This window comes from Hemiscyllium ocellatum, chromosome 4 (assembly GCF_020745735.1).
Source record: "Hemiscyllium ocellatum isolate sHemOce1 chromosome 4, sHemOce1.pat.X.cur, whole genome shotgun sequence".
NCBI classification, from domain to species: Eukaryota; Metazoa; Chordata; class Chondrichthyes; order Orectolobiformes; family Hemiscylliidae; genus Hemiscyllium; species Hemiscyllium ocellatum.
Window position 1 is genome coordinate 134,308,237 of NC_083404.1, and position 13,896 is coordinate 134,322,132.

General features: G+C 39.2%; 1 protein-coding gene across 5 annotated transcripts in view; it reads right to left on the reverse strand.

Moving 5' to 3' along the window:
- Positions 1-13,896, reverse strand: part of LOC132815107 (intermembrane lipid transfer protein VPS13B-like) — a 945,713-nt gene that overhangs the window by 736,618 nt on the left and 195,199 nt on the right. The window lies entirely within an intron of this gene.

Below are 13,896 nucleotides of genomic sequence, written 5' to 3' on the forward strand. Positions count from 1 at the left end.
TCTTTCCCTCTGGAAAATCACAGTCCATTCCTCACTGTACACTCTCCCTCCCTTTCCCATGGAACCTTCCCATGTAAAAGATATAAAAGAGACCTAAGGGGCAACTTTTTCATGCAGAGGGTAGTACGTGTATGGAATGAGCTGCCAGAGGATGTGGTGGAGGCTGGTACAATTGCAACATTTAAGAGGCATTTGGATGGGTATAATAGGAAGGGTCTGGAGGGATATGGGCCGGGTGCTGACAGATGGGACTAGATTGGGTTGGAATATCTGGTCAGCATGGATGGGTTGGACCGAAGGGTCTGTTTCCATGATGTACATCTCTATGACTCTATAACATCTGCCCCTTCAACTGTTCTCTGTTCACCATCCAAGAGCCTAAACAGTCTTTCCAGCTAAAGCAGCATTTTACTTGTACCTCCTCCAATCTGGTCTACTGTATTTGCTGCACCCAGTGTTGTCTACTCCATTGGATAAGCCAAATACATACTAGGTGACTGCTTTGCAGAACACCTCCAGTCCATGCACAAGTATGAGCCCGACCTTCCTGCAGCCAGTCATTTTAACACAGCATCTGCTCGCATGCGCACTTGTCTGTCTTTGGCGTGCTGCAATCCTCCTGCGAATCACAGTACAAACTGGAGGATCAACATCTCATCTTCACACTAGGGACTTTACAGCCTTCCAGACTTAATACTGAGTTCACCACCTTCACCTTCCCATTTATCCCCTTTCTTTAAGCTTTACTTGTTATATTCTCTCCCATTATGTCCTCTCTCCCCTTCCTCCCACTCCAGTGGGACCATCTGTTCTCATCAGTTTAGCAGTTAGACACACCACTGTTTTGCCATTCTCACATTCTGATCACTGAATCTGCATTGTCAACACCCTTTCGCTCCCCACTATTGCGTAAATGCTGTCCCCTCCACACTTCATGTCAGCAGTCAAGAAGAGTCATCGAGATTTGAGATGTTAGCTTGCTTTCTCCTCACAGATGCTGCCTGATTCGCTGTGATTTTCAGCATTTTTTGTTTTCAGTAAAGATTCCAGTATCTGCAGTAATTTGCTCCTTTGTTGATGAATTTAACGTACCACTTCCTGTTCTCACCTTAACCAATGCTCGGGAGTCTTAGAGCTCAATGTTCTCACCCATGTACTATCCAACTGTTTTTTTAAATGTTGCTATTGCACTGCATCAACCACTTTCTCTGGCAGACCACTGCATGTATGCACCACTTTCTGCGTAAAGAAGTTGCCCCTCGGGTCTTTCTTAAATCTTTCCCCTCTCACCTTAAATCTATGCCCTCTAGTTTTCAATTCCCCAACCATAGGAAAAAGATTATATGCGTTCATTCTATCTTTGCCCCTCATGATTTTATACACCTCAATAAGGTCATCCTTCATTCTCCTACATTCCAAGGAATTAAGTCCTATACTGGCCAACCTCTCCCTGAGACTCAGGCCCACTTGTCCTGGCAACATCCTTGTAAATTTTTGCACTCTTTCCAGTTTAAGTATATCTTTCCTATAACAGAGTGACCAAAACTGTACACAATATTCCAAGTGTGGCCTCGCCAATGACTTATACAACTGTACCATAACATCCTAACTCCTATACTCAATGCCTTGAGCAATGAAGGCTAATATGCTAAATGCTTTCTTCATCACCCTGTCTACCTGCAACACTACTTTCAAACAACTATGTACTTGTACTCCTAGGTCCATGTGTTCCACAATATTCCTCAGCACGTTACCATTTACTGCACAAGTCCTACCTTGGTTTGACTTTCCAAAGTGCAAAATCTCACACTTATCTGTATTGAATTGCATTTGCCAATCCTCAACTCACTTCCTCATCTGAACAAGATCGCTCTAATTTTTAATAACCTATCTCGCTATTCAAGATACTTCCTAATTTTGTATCAACTGCAAACTTACTAATCATGCCTTATATATTCACATCAGATCATTTAAGTAAGTAACAAATAACAAAGATCTCAACGCTGACCTCTGTGGCACACCAAAAGTCACAGGCCTCCAGTCCAAGTGACAACCTTCAACCATCACCCTCTGCACCCTACTATCAAGCCAACTTTGAATCTAATCAGCTAGTTCTCTCTGGATCTCATGCAACCTTACTTTCACAACTAGCCTGCCATGTGGGACCTTGTCAAAGGCTTTATTAAAGTCCATGTAGACAACATCCACTGCCATCTATCCTCTTGGTTACCTCTTTTAAAAACTCTGAAAGACTTGTCAAACATGAGCTCCTGCGCACAAATCCATGCTGACTATTCCGCACCAGACATTCACTATCCAAATGTTGGTTTGATCCTGTCCCTCAGTATCCTCTCCAACGAAATGCCTACCACTGATGTCAGGCTCACTGGTCCATAGTTCCCTGACTTGTCTTTGCTGTCTGTCTTAAACAGTGGAACAACATTAGCCACCTTCCATTGGCTGAAGATGAAGCAAAACTCTCTGCAAGGGCTTCTGCAACTTCTTCCCTAACCTCCACAACATCCAAGGATGGACTTGATCAGGCCCAAGGGATTTATCCACCTTAATGCACCTTAATTTAATGGAACATATTCACTGCATGCAGTTTCATCTACAATATTGAAACCAAATGAACATTGAGTGATTCCTTTATTGCCCACAAACATGACAAGCATCTTGTTACTTGCACTTCAATTCTCCATTTCACTTCCACTCTGCCCTTAATCTCTACAATGTTCCAGCAAAGGACTACTTGACAAGCTTGAAGAACAGAATCTCTGCTTTCTACCAGGCCTCTTCTGGCTTTAACTTTAAGCTTAACAAAGTTAGATCTTAAGTTGACATTTTTTTCTCAAAAAGTAGGGTGTTGCGAAATGTGAAGGGTACATCAGAGCCACTTTTGAGTGTACAAAGTACAGAGAAGGGATCTACTTTTGGTTCACAGCAGAATCCTGGATTCTAAACTGCTTTTCTTTCCAACACTCCCAGCCAAAGGAAGTTTAGTTGCAGATCAGCCAAAACCTCATCTGCTCTAACAGCTCATCACAAATTGGTACCTCTGACAGTGTAGCACTCCTCCAGTTTTACACTCAATTATGTGCCCAAAATTCTCACATGAGACTTTGAAGGAAAAGGCTAACAACTGAGCCACAGCTTATACTGATTCATTGTTTTGAATCACACAAGACAATTTCATGCACAGGAATGAAAAGTTTGCTGACAAGACTAGTCAAGTTTGAACAAATTAAAGAAAAAAACTCCAAACTAATGGGATGATATTGCTAAATTATGTGATACAAAGTTTAGGGGCAAGAAATTACCAATTATAGAACACAGATCTAATTCTGCTTTAGAATAAATTGACTCGTGAGACAAGTGTCATTTTGTAGACAATAAACTCAATGTCAAATTAGTAATACAAAAATTGAAGTTGAAATACTGGTCTTACTGAGCCAGAGATGTACAGCATGGAAACAGACCCTTCGGTCCAGCCCATCTATGCCAACCAGATATCCCATCCCAATCTAGGCCCACCTGCCAGCACGCAGCCCATATCCCTCCAAACTCTTCCTATTCATATACCCATTCAAATGCCTTTTAAATGTTGCAATTGTACCAGCCTCCACCAGTTCCTCCTACCAATGACTATATTAAACATGACTTGCTATCAAGTAACAAGGACTTGGAAGAAGCTATGTAAACAGAAATCTTCATTTTTAATCATTTTGGCATCTTATTTGTCCCAATACTGATATTCCAGTACCATATCATCAATGTCGCCAAAACCACATGTTCTCTACCTGTGATCACATCAATTTTCTTCTCTACCTCCAAATATCTCCCACTGAAACACTCATTCATGCTTTTATACCTCTGGACTCAATTAGTCCAAAACCTTAACTGAACGGATTCCAATTCAACATTTGGAACGTATATCCAGAAATAGCACACACAATGGTGCTGATCAATCTGTTCTGTTGACATGTTTCTGGCCACCTCAAAACCTATTTCTCAGCTTAAACCAAACCATATTCAAGACTAGCCACTCCTTGTGCGTTCAGAATTTTGAGCTTTCCTTTATAACTTTAGAGTTTTGTATGTCTAGCTCTTTTGGCAGAATGAGGATGAGTATAACATTTTGAAGAGTGGAAGTTAGCTCCATGACCCACTGCAATCATCATGCAAGTAACACTACTCCTATTCAAAATCATGCTATGAACCATTTAGTCTCCATTTTTAATGAGCAGCCCTTGACAAATGCTATTTATGAAAGTACATCTTCTGTGGACAGATGAAAATTTAAAAGTTACACAAGTTGACCATCTGAGTGGTTCACTTTTACCAATGAATTTATGTTGCAGTGCTATTTAAGCAGAAGGCAGGTTACACTGATCATAGTAGCTGGTTCCTATTTGGGTGGCTGCCTTTTCAATTTGAACTACAACTACACGGTTTTGATTGGACTGCAGTGAAGTACAAATAATTTTATGAAAGATGATTGGAGGCTTGCAAGCACAGGTGGAATTCAAATAGTACTTGCGATCTCTTCAAATGAGCTTAGATCATTTTAGACAGTCATACCACATTTTCTCTAAACACTCACATACAGACAAAGTGCATTAGTTGCCATTATAACTCAATATATTGAGTCATAAAAATCTCCAAGTATATGGACAGTTCATCTTGCTTAAATAAACTGAACAAATCAAAGCATGCTTATTTCAATAATGAAGACTACATAAAAGCACTGCTTCCAATTGACCTTAATTATAATTGCAAAAAATGTAGTGCACCATGTAAAGATCGCTTTAATCTCTCATTTAAAGACAAAAACATTGGCTGGAAAGGCAGTTAAATACAAAGCAAATGTTTCTGTAATTCTAGGTTTTATAAAGATTATTTTTTTTTATTTTCAGAGGGGAAGAACAATGCATCAGGTGGAGAGACTTCAAGGGATTTTTTTGACTCATTCACAATTCAAGGTATCAATGTTATCCAGATGGGCATTTTAAAAGGGAGTTATGGTTTAATGGTAATACCAGTGCTGCAGGTAGAATATCTCTTCCTCTCCCTGCTTGGGCCAAAACATGCATGCTGAGTTTTATACAATTCAGATGAAGTTTGATTCATTTCAGCTGGACTTTTATTTACTCCTATTCACACCTATGTTATTTGTGGTGCTACTCCATTCATTACAGGTTATGAACTGCACATAATGAACCTGGTCGCTTCAGTGAGTAGTCCATTTACTTATTCAAATTACACAGCTGTTCCAAGAAAGAACATAACGAAAGGAAATAAGAGCACAACACAGAGAGATTTATGAAGTCACAGTCTAACATTCCACCAGGAGTGTTTTGAATCCCCAGGGCTTGACTAAAAAAAATTTATGTGGCAAAGTTTAAGTTACGGTGTGTGAATCACAAATTTAAACAAATATTTCACCTACACACCATCTAATTTAAAAAATATATATATTTAGAATACATAAAATGCATTAAAATGTGCCAGACTATGGCAAATGAGCATGGAGTGAAACTAATGTGCAGTTCATTCAGAGAGCCAGCACAGATGGGCCCAGTGGCTTTCTTCTGTGCTGTGATATTCTATGATATTCATAAATACCTTACCAACTCAATCATAATTATGAAAGAGTATATGGCAAGTATTCCGTTTCATCATTTCCATTTATTTACATTCTAGCTAACAATTTTGGTTTTGAATTATACTTCTTGCAGAAAATTTGTCCAATTTCTTTTAACATAAAAGAGGTCATTCAGCCCCTCAAGCCTGCACCCAGCATTCAATAAGACCATGTTGATCTAGTTGGAGCTTCAAGTCTACATTTCCATCCACTCCCGATAACCTTTAACCCCTCCTCCCCTTACTTAACAAGAATCTATTTTGCTCTGTCTTAGAACTTTTCACTGGATCATATAAATTAATAGTATGATAGCTGCATTGTCTAACAGAACACAATTTAAAAATTCTTTATAAAAAATAAATTTCGGTGCATGTACATATTTATGGGTTTAAACCACACAATATGAACGAAGATTTATGTAACACCCTAAAAACAAAAAAAATTCCACAGCACTTAAGAGTCACCAAGGCAAAACCAGAGAGTGAGGCAGAAAAGGAGCAATGAGTAGACCTGTTCTCACTCTTTTACCCCCAAGTCAGCAGACTGTCAATTCAAGCCCCAATGCAAGTTCTGAACATATCAATTAGACTGAAATTCCAAGAGGTACTGAGTGCGCGTACCACTGTGCTCCAGAGAAGGTATTAACCTGAGGCCTCATCATTCTTCACGAAGGCGGATACAGAAAATTTGATAACCAATGAACAGAGAAAGAGAGAACTTTATAATTTATGAGAACATTGTCTGGCAAAAACAGCTTTTTCCAACACAGCAATGAGTATTACATTCCCCCTTTTCCTCACTTGCATAATTTCTTTCCATGATTAAGGCAATAGCAGTCTTGCCTTAATATTATTAAACTACTTACCATGTCAAAAACAAATACCAGACCCCTTTCTTCTTTTTTTCCTTCATTCAACTTGCCTAATAAAAAGTATTTCCATCTGATTACAAATATTTTAGAACTGAAAGCTCCTAAATTATTTTTCTTTATTTTCTCATGCTTCACGGTTAAATTCAGGTTCTTTTCCTGGAAATGGGTTCATCTCTTAACACAATGTACATTCCTTAGGACATTAGTGAATCAGCTGAGTTCTATGATATTCCCGATAACAAACCACAAATTACAAAATGTATTCAATTTCTTTTCACAAGCTGCTAAATTGAATCTGAATTCAGAACTTCTGGATTGCTCATTTATGATTAAATGTAAACAATCTTTTCTTTCATGAAAAGACTGAGGGTAGAATAAAATAAAAGCATTTACAATTCTGAATTTGGTTAGGAGGAGCGGATTCAAGTTAACATTTATGGCTGAATTTAAGGACATCAACAAAACAAAATTTGGTATGCTGGAAGAATATTAGAAGGAATTCATTGAGTTGATGCTGTGGCCCCAAAACTTAGTGAAACAGAGTTCTAAATATGATGGGGAAGAAGTTATGATCATGAAAGACTGCAGTACAGTTTTCAGTAGTTTTCAAAACTGATTGCCCATCAGCCTGATTCATAGGCCTTTTGCCTATTTACCCACGAATGCTCCAGAAAAGGTTCAGATAAGCTTTGTGATTTCTACCCCCAGCTACTACAAGTTAGGGCAGTGAGCCTTTAGGAAACAAATGGAAATAGGCTATCTTAGAAAGTCAGAGATTGGGCAAGGGAAGAATCTGAAAGCCTAGGAATGGCAGATGTCGTTAAGGGGGAGTTTGGTGTTCGAGCGGGAAGATGTGTCGACTTTGCTGGACTTGGAGGAAACACATTTGCCACTCCTTGCTAACATACAGTGTTGCAAAGGACCATGGATCTAGACATCATCTTCTCTTGCTTCATTTCTCTGACACAGGGTCCCAAAAACAGTGCATATATAACAGAGTACTTTCGGTGCTGTCCTTGCTTTGGTGGCCTCGTGGGCAGCTTCAGCTGTGGCAACCCATAGCCACTTGATAATCAGAAGCCGAGGAGGAAACGGAAGATGAACTTTGCCTTAACTTTGTCTCAATATTTTCTTTTTAAAATTTCTATAATTAAAACGGCACTGTATTATGGTGACTTATCTACATCTTACTGTATTTTCATAAATACAAGTAACAAGAAAGTGTTACACTAAATACTCTGTAACACAGGGAACTGTAACAGAAAAAAAACTGTATAAGGTAAGAAACCATAATCAGAAATGTGAGCAGGTAAATCGTTTGAGACATTTCCTAAGAAATAAATGTTGACCAGACTTGCAGAAAAGCTCTGCTGTTCTTTGAAAAGTAGCCTGACATTTTTTTAAACCATCCTTTCAGAAGAGATTTAAGTGTCTTCCAATAAATAGTCCCTCTACCAATGCACTTCTGTATGAAAGAATCAGCTTCAATAACATGCTCAAGTCCTGGAGTGGAGTTTGAACCATGACCTTCTGATACAATGATGATAGCACTATCACCTGGACCAAATGCAATACCTTATAAACAATAGATAATATTGCCCAATAAATGAGAAATGTTACACAAAGCTTTGCTACATCATTCTAATTATTCTAGTCATATATCTTCAGCAGCAACAGGTGCACTGTCATTAGTCTCAAATAATAACTTCAATTAATCATGGAGGTGCTGCAGTTGGCCAAAAGTGTGTGTGTTTTGGGGCAAAAATGTAGATGAGGTCATCTATCTATTTAAATAGATAATTTGATTGAGTTTTTTGAAGATGTCACAAACAAGACTGAAGAATATAGAGTAGTAGACATTGTCTACGTGGACTTCATTAAGGCGATCGACAATGTAGCCTGGTTAGCAAGGTTAGATCACATGGAATCCTGGGGGAGCTAGCTAACTGGATACAAAATTGGCTTGAAATTAGGAGTCGGAGGGTGGTGGTAGAGGGTTGTTTATCGGACTGGAGGCTTGTGACCAGTGTGCCGCAAATATCGGTGCTTTTCATCATTTATATAAATGATTTGGATGCAAATACAGAAGGTATAATAAGTTTGCAAAATTAGTGATGTAGTGGTCAGTGAAGATGGTTATCTCAGAGTACAACAGGGCCTTGGTCAGATGGGCTAATGGGACAAGGAATGGCAGATGGAGTTTAATTTAGATAAATGTAAGATATTGCATTTTGGTAAGGCAAACCAGGGCAGGACTTATACAGTTTAATGGCAGAGCTTTGGGAAGTATTGCTGAGCAAAAAGATCTGGGGATGCAGGTGCATAGTTCCTTGAAAGTGTTGATTGGGTGGCAAAGGCGGCGTTTGGTACATTTCATTGTTCAAAACTTTTCAGCATAGGAGTTGGGTGGTCATGTTGCAGCAATACAGGACATTGGTGAGGCCACTTTTGGAATACTGCACTCAGTTCTGGTCTTGCTGCTTTAGTTGTTAAACTTGAAAATGTTCAGAAAAAATTTACAAGAACATTGCCAGGATTGGAGGGTTTGGGTCTATGGGCTGGGGCTTTTTTCCCAGAAGCGTCATGAGGGGCACGGATATGGTGAATAGCCAAGGTCTTTTTTCTAGGGGAGTCCAAAATTATAGGGCATAATTCTAAGGGGAATGATTTAAAAGGAGCCCGAGAGGCAAATTTTCACACATAGGGAGGCGCGTGTTTGGAATGAACTGCCAGAGGAAGTGGTGCAGGCAGGTATAATCACAAGATTTAAAAGGCATCTGGATGAGTACATGAATGGGTACAGGGTTTAGAAGGATATTGGTCAAATGTTGACAAATGGGACTAGGTCAGTGTGGGATATATGGTCAGCACAGATGAGTTGGACAAAAGGGTCTGTTTCGGTATTGTACAACTCAATATGATGATATCAAAGCCTCGTTGTTAAATGACACATAGTACACCAAGCCTCACTACCTGTAAACACAATAATAAAGAATGTAACTTGATCAGGATATTCAAGAGTTTTGAGAGTCAGTAGAACCACAGCACTTAAGTGATCATAGTGAAGGGGAAAAAATGTATGGAAACATAACATTAAGAATTAGAAGAACTCATAACTAAAAGCTGTAGCAAAGGATGCAGGTTACTTGTGAATTTGACCAACTTAACAACCCATGATGTGAATCTCACTTGCGATCTTCAAAAAAAAGCAAAAAGTAATCTATCCCAATATCTTGAGAAGTTTATTTTCATTATGCTTATTGGAATGCACACTAAAGCAAAAATATCCCAATATCACTAATCCAAAATGAAGTTCAGGGTGCTAAGAGCAACACATTCTTCTGAAGTAACTTGCTTTTTCAGCCCTCATCGTTCATCTGTATAGTTCATCATGCAAGAATAGCTTCCAGACATGAAATTCTAGTAATCTTTTCATAGTCAACTTTTCATTATCTTGACACTATCAAGATCAAGAGCAAAGCAAATTTTAAAAGGCTCAAATGAAAACAGGTGCATAAAAAGTGTACTTCTAAGTCCTTCAATCATCTGTTTTTGTGAAAAACGTCTATGAACTTCAATAATCCAACTGACAACCTGACAAGAGACTTCTTACAGAGCATTATTTTACACATTATTATATAATTACATTTGTCTCAATTCTCCATGCACCACCACCATCTGGTGAATAAATTTCCAACCAGCAACTAAGACACCACCACCTGGCTACCAATGTTAACTGCTACCATTCAAATTGAATCATAGGAATTAAACCATAGAACAAAGACATTGATCCTATCATATTTGTGTTAGCTGTTTTCTTCAACCCAGGTTCCTGTCTTATCCAGGTGCACAGGTAATGTTGACAATTCAGCCCCAAAAGGCAGTTTCTCTTGAGAGCAATAGCTTATGGCTACTCCGTCTCTCAGCTCCATCTACTTTGGTTCATAGGAATGCAGGAACAAGAACTGAGTCAAGAGTGTGGTGCTGGTAAGCACAGCAGGTCAGGCAGCTTTCAAGAAGCAGGAGAATGATGGTTGACATGGTGGCTCAGTGGTTAGCACTGCTGTCTCACAGCGCCAGAGACCTGGGTTCAATTCCCGCCTCAGGCGACTGACTGTGTGGAGTTTGCACATTCTCCCAGTGTCTGCGTGGGTTTCCTCCCACAGTCCAAAAATGTGCAGGTTAGATGAATTGGCCATGCTAAATTGCCCGTAGTGTTAGGTGAAGGGGTAAACGTAGGGGAATGGGTCTGGGTGGGTTGCACGTCGGCGGGTTGGTATGGAGTTGTTGGGCCGAAGGGCCTGTTTCCACATTGATTGGATTAGATTAGATTACTTACAATGTTTAGGCATAACTCCTTCATGCCCAAAATGTCGATTCTTCTGCTCCTCGAATGCTACCTGACCTGCTGTGCTTTTCTGGCACCACACTCTCGACTCTGATCTCCACCATGTGCAGTCTTCACCTTTTCTCCTAGGAACACGAACAGCCCATTCAGGCCCGCAAGCCTCTTCTACCATCCAATATGGTTATGATAGATCTTCTACCTCAATGCTTTATCGCAACATTATCTCCATATGCCTTTACATTATTGGTATTTCAAAATACATCAATATCTGCTGTAAACACTCGATGACCAAGCTTCCACAACTCCCCGAAGTAGAAAAATCCAAGAATTCACAAAATAATTTATCCTTATCTCTTCAAGATAAAGGTTGTGTCATCTTAATTTTAATAAATAGAAACTCTGACAAGCAAAAGGTCCTTGGATATATATAACTTTAATATCTAACTAACCTTTTGCAGTAATAAAATGGCAACATTTGAATAACTTTATTTAAATGCCTAATGTTGATTGGTGTCCAGCACAAATAACACACAAAGAATCTGTGAACCAATCACATCATTTCAGGTTAAAATTTACACCCTAGTGCTCTGAAGTGTTCAAACAGACTTTGTGAGAGTAGAAATGGGGCAATCAACCTCCTGTGAAAAAGTTTCATTAAGTCTACTCCATTTTCTCAATTTAAAAGTGAAGCAATTCAACTAGTCAATCCATCATGCACCCCAGATTTTTGTTTGTGCTGAAAACAACCAATAGTTGGAGAAATAACAAGGCTCCACTAAATTACCTCCTCAAATACTGCTTTGTTTGAATAGACCATATAGATTTATGCCAAGTCAAGAGCTTTTATTTGACACAATTAAACATTGTGTTTTTAATGGTAGAATAAATCCAGAAATCTTGAAGCTAACATAACTGTAAACACTTAAAATATAAACATTATTCATTCTTAGTTAAGCACTTTGATTCTTATAGATTCAAATCCAAATTCCATTTTACCAATAGTTCACGCAACCTTTAATTATTAAAACAAAACATAGTGAGACTGAGAGTGAGTGTGAGTGAGCATCTCTAAGTATGTGACGGAGTGAGTAAGTATTCTGAACCTATCACATTTCAGATGTTGTACTTTGATACACATGAAAACAATCTTTAAGTTATAAAAACAGAAATCCAATAATTAACAGCTCTTCTCAATAAGAAACACCACTCTCTAATTAAGGACTGAGCCTCTGGCATACTGGCGACATTCCTGCCTGAGTCAGAAATGTTTGAGGGCCACCCACTCCAGACAATCCTGGTGAGCAAAGCTCAACTCTAGTTCTAAATTCTGTGTAGCCAAAGAGTTACTTAAATTCACTCAGAGTAGGTGACATGCTGGTTTCAGTTACGGAAAGTGTGTTTACGCTAGAGGATCATCTTCTCCAGGGCGAGTAAGGACAGACAATAAAGCCTGTCCTAGCAATGCCCACAACTTGTGAATGAATCGAAAAAAGAATTTGCCTGCCAATCCTTCTACTACTTCATACTTATCAAGAGAAGGTCATGCAGAGATGAAAACCAAACTATTTAATTATTCTCAAAGCAATTATCCATTATGGCCTTTCAGAGATCAGCTACACATAGATTCACCTTGGTATTATATAAATGCATATTGTTCATTACATAATTTAATGCTTTCATTCTTATTAAAAAAAATACATGGCTTTTAAATACGTTATGGTCAACACTGCTGGAGATTCCCTGGCAATTATGCAAACCTGAACAGCGGTAATTGAAAAAAAACTAGAGTTTTAGGAAACCCAAGATTTCACTGGAAAACAAGTTTTGAAACTACACAGATGGCTAAGTGGGTTAAAATGGCTAAAAAGCAACGAGCTGTGGTTAAGCACCATACAGTCCAGGAAATTCCCCTTGGTTAAATTACTGATTTGACCTACATGAGTTGAACTCAGCCATAGTGGAAGAAGGGGAGTCATGAGTGAACTCGAGATCATGAGGTCATTCTTCATTGCTACTCCCCAGCTGCAAGGTAGATGCACCTGGACAAAATCAATGGACTTTTGAGCAAAGCACTGGATACTTGCAAAGTTTCTTTAAAGCATTCCACAAAAGCCTATAAAGATTAGATTAGATTAGATTAGACTTACAGTGTGGAAACAGGCCCTTCGGCCCAACAAGTCCACACCGACCCGCCGAAGCGCAACCCACCCATACCCCTACATTTACCCCTTACCTAACACTACGGGCAATTTAGCATGGCCAATTCACCTGACCCGCACATCTTTGGACTGTGGGAGGAAACCGGAGCACCCGGAGGAAACCCACGCAGACACGGGGAGAACGTGCAAACTCCACACAGTCTGTCGCCTGAGTCGGGAATTGAACCCGGGTCTCAGACGCTGTGAGGCAGCAGTGCTAACCACTGTGCCACCATGCTGCCCACAAAGTTCTTCACTTTTGACCAAAATCCCTGATTGGAATGGCACAGCTCCTCAGGTTCCATTTTGAAGCTATCCAAACAGAACAAATTGGCTTAAATAGGTCATGTTAAGGGCATTTGTGTTATCATTTCCACCGTCTTCTACACTTCCATAGAGCCACTAAAAGCACTCTTCATTAAGAACAGACTTACTTGAAAAATGAAATGAAGGAAGGCAGACCACTCATTCACAAGTAAACATTTCAGCAACAATCTTTGTACAATCATTTCATTAGTACAGGTAAACTCTGTATAGGTTGTTCTGCTACAACTCGACAGTTGCATTTCTCTGCAACCGTGTGCTATAGTAAATCATGCTATGGAAAACCGCGATAGAAAATCGCTATACCTATTCAGTAGAAAGTTCACGTTATCCAAACAATGTTCACAGTTCATCAATCACATTATTGCCAATTTGCATTGACAAAATGCACATTATACCAAAACGGCCTGTACTTAAAAGCTGAATTGAAGAACATAACAAGCTGTGTTGGAGATGGACATGGTCTGTACATTACTGAAGCAATTTTCTTTTCTGAACAGTGCATGATTGC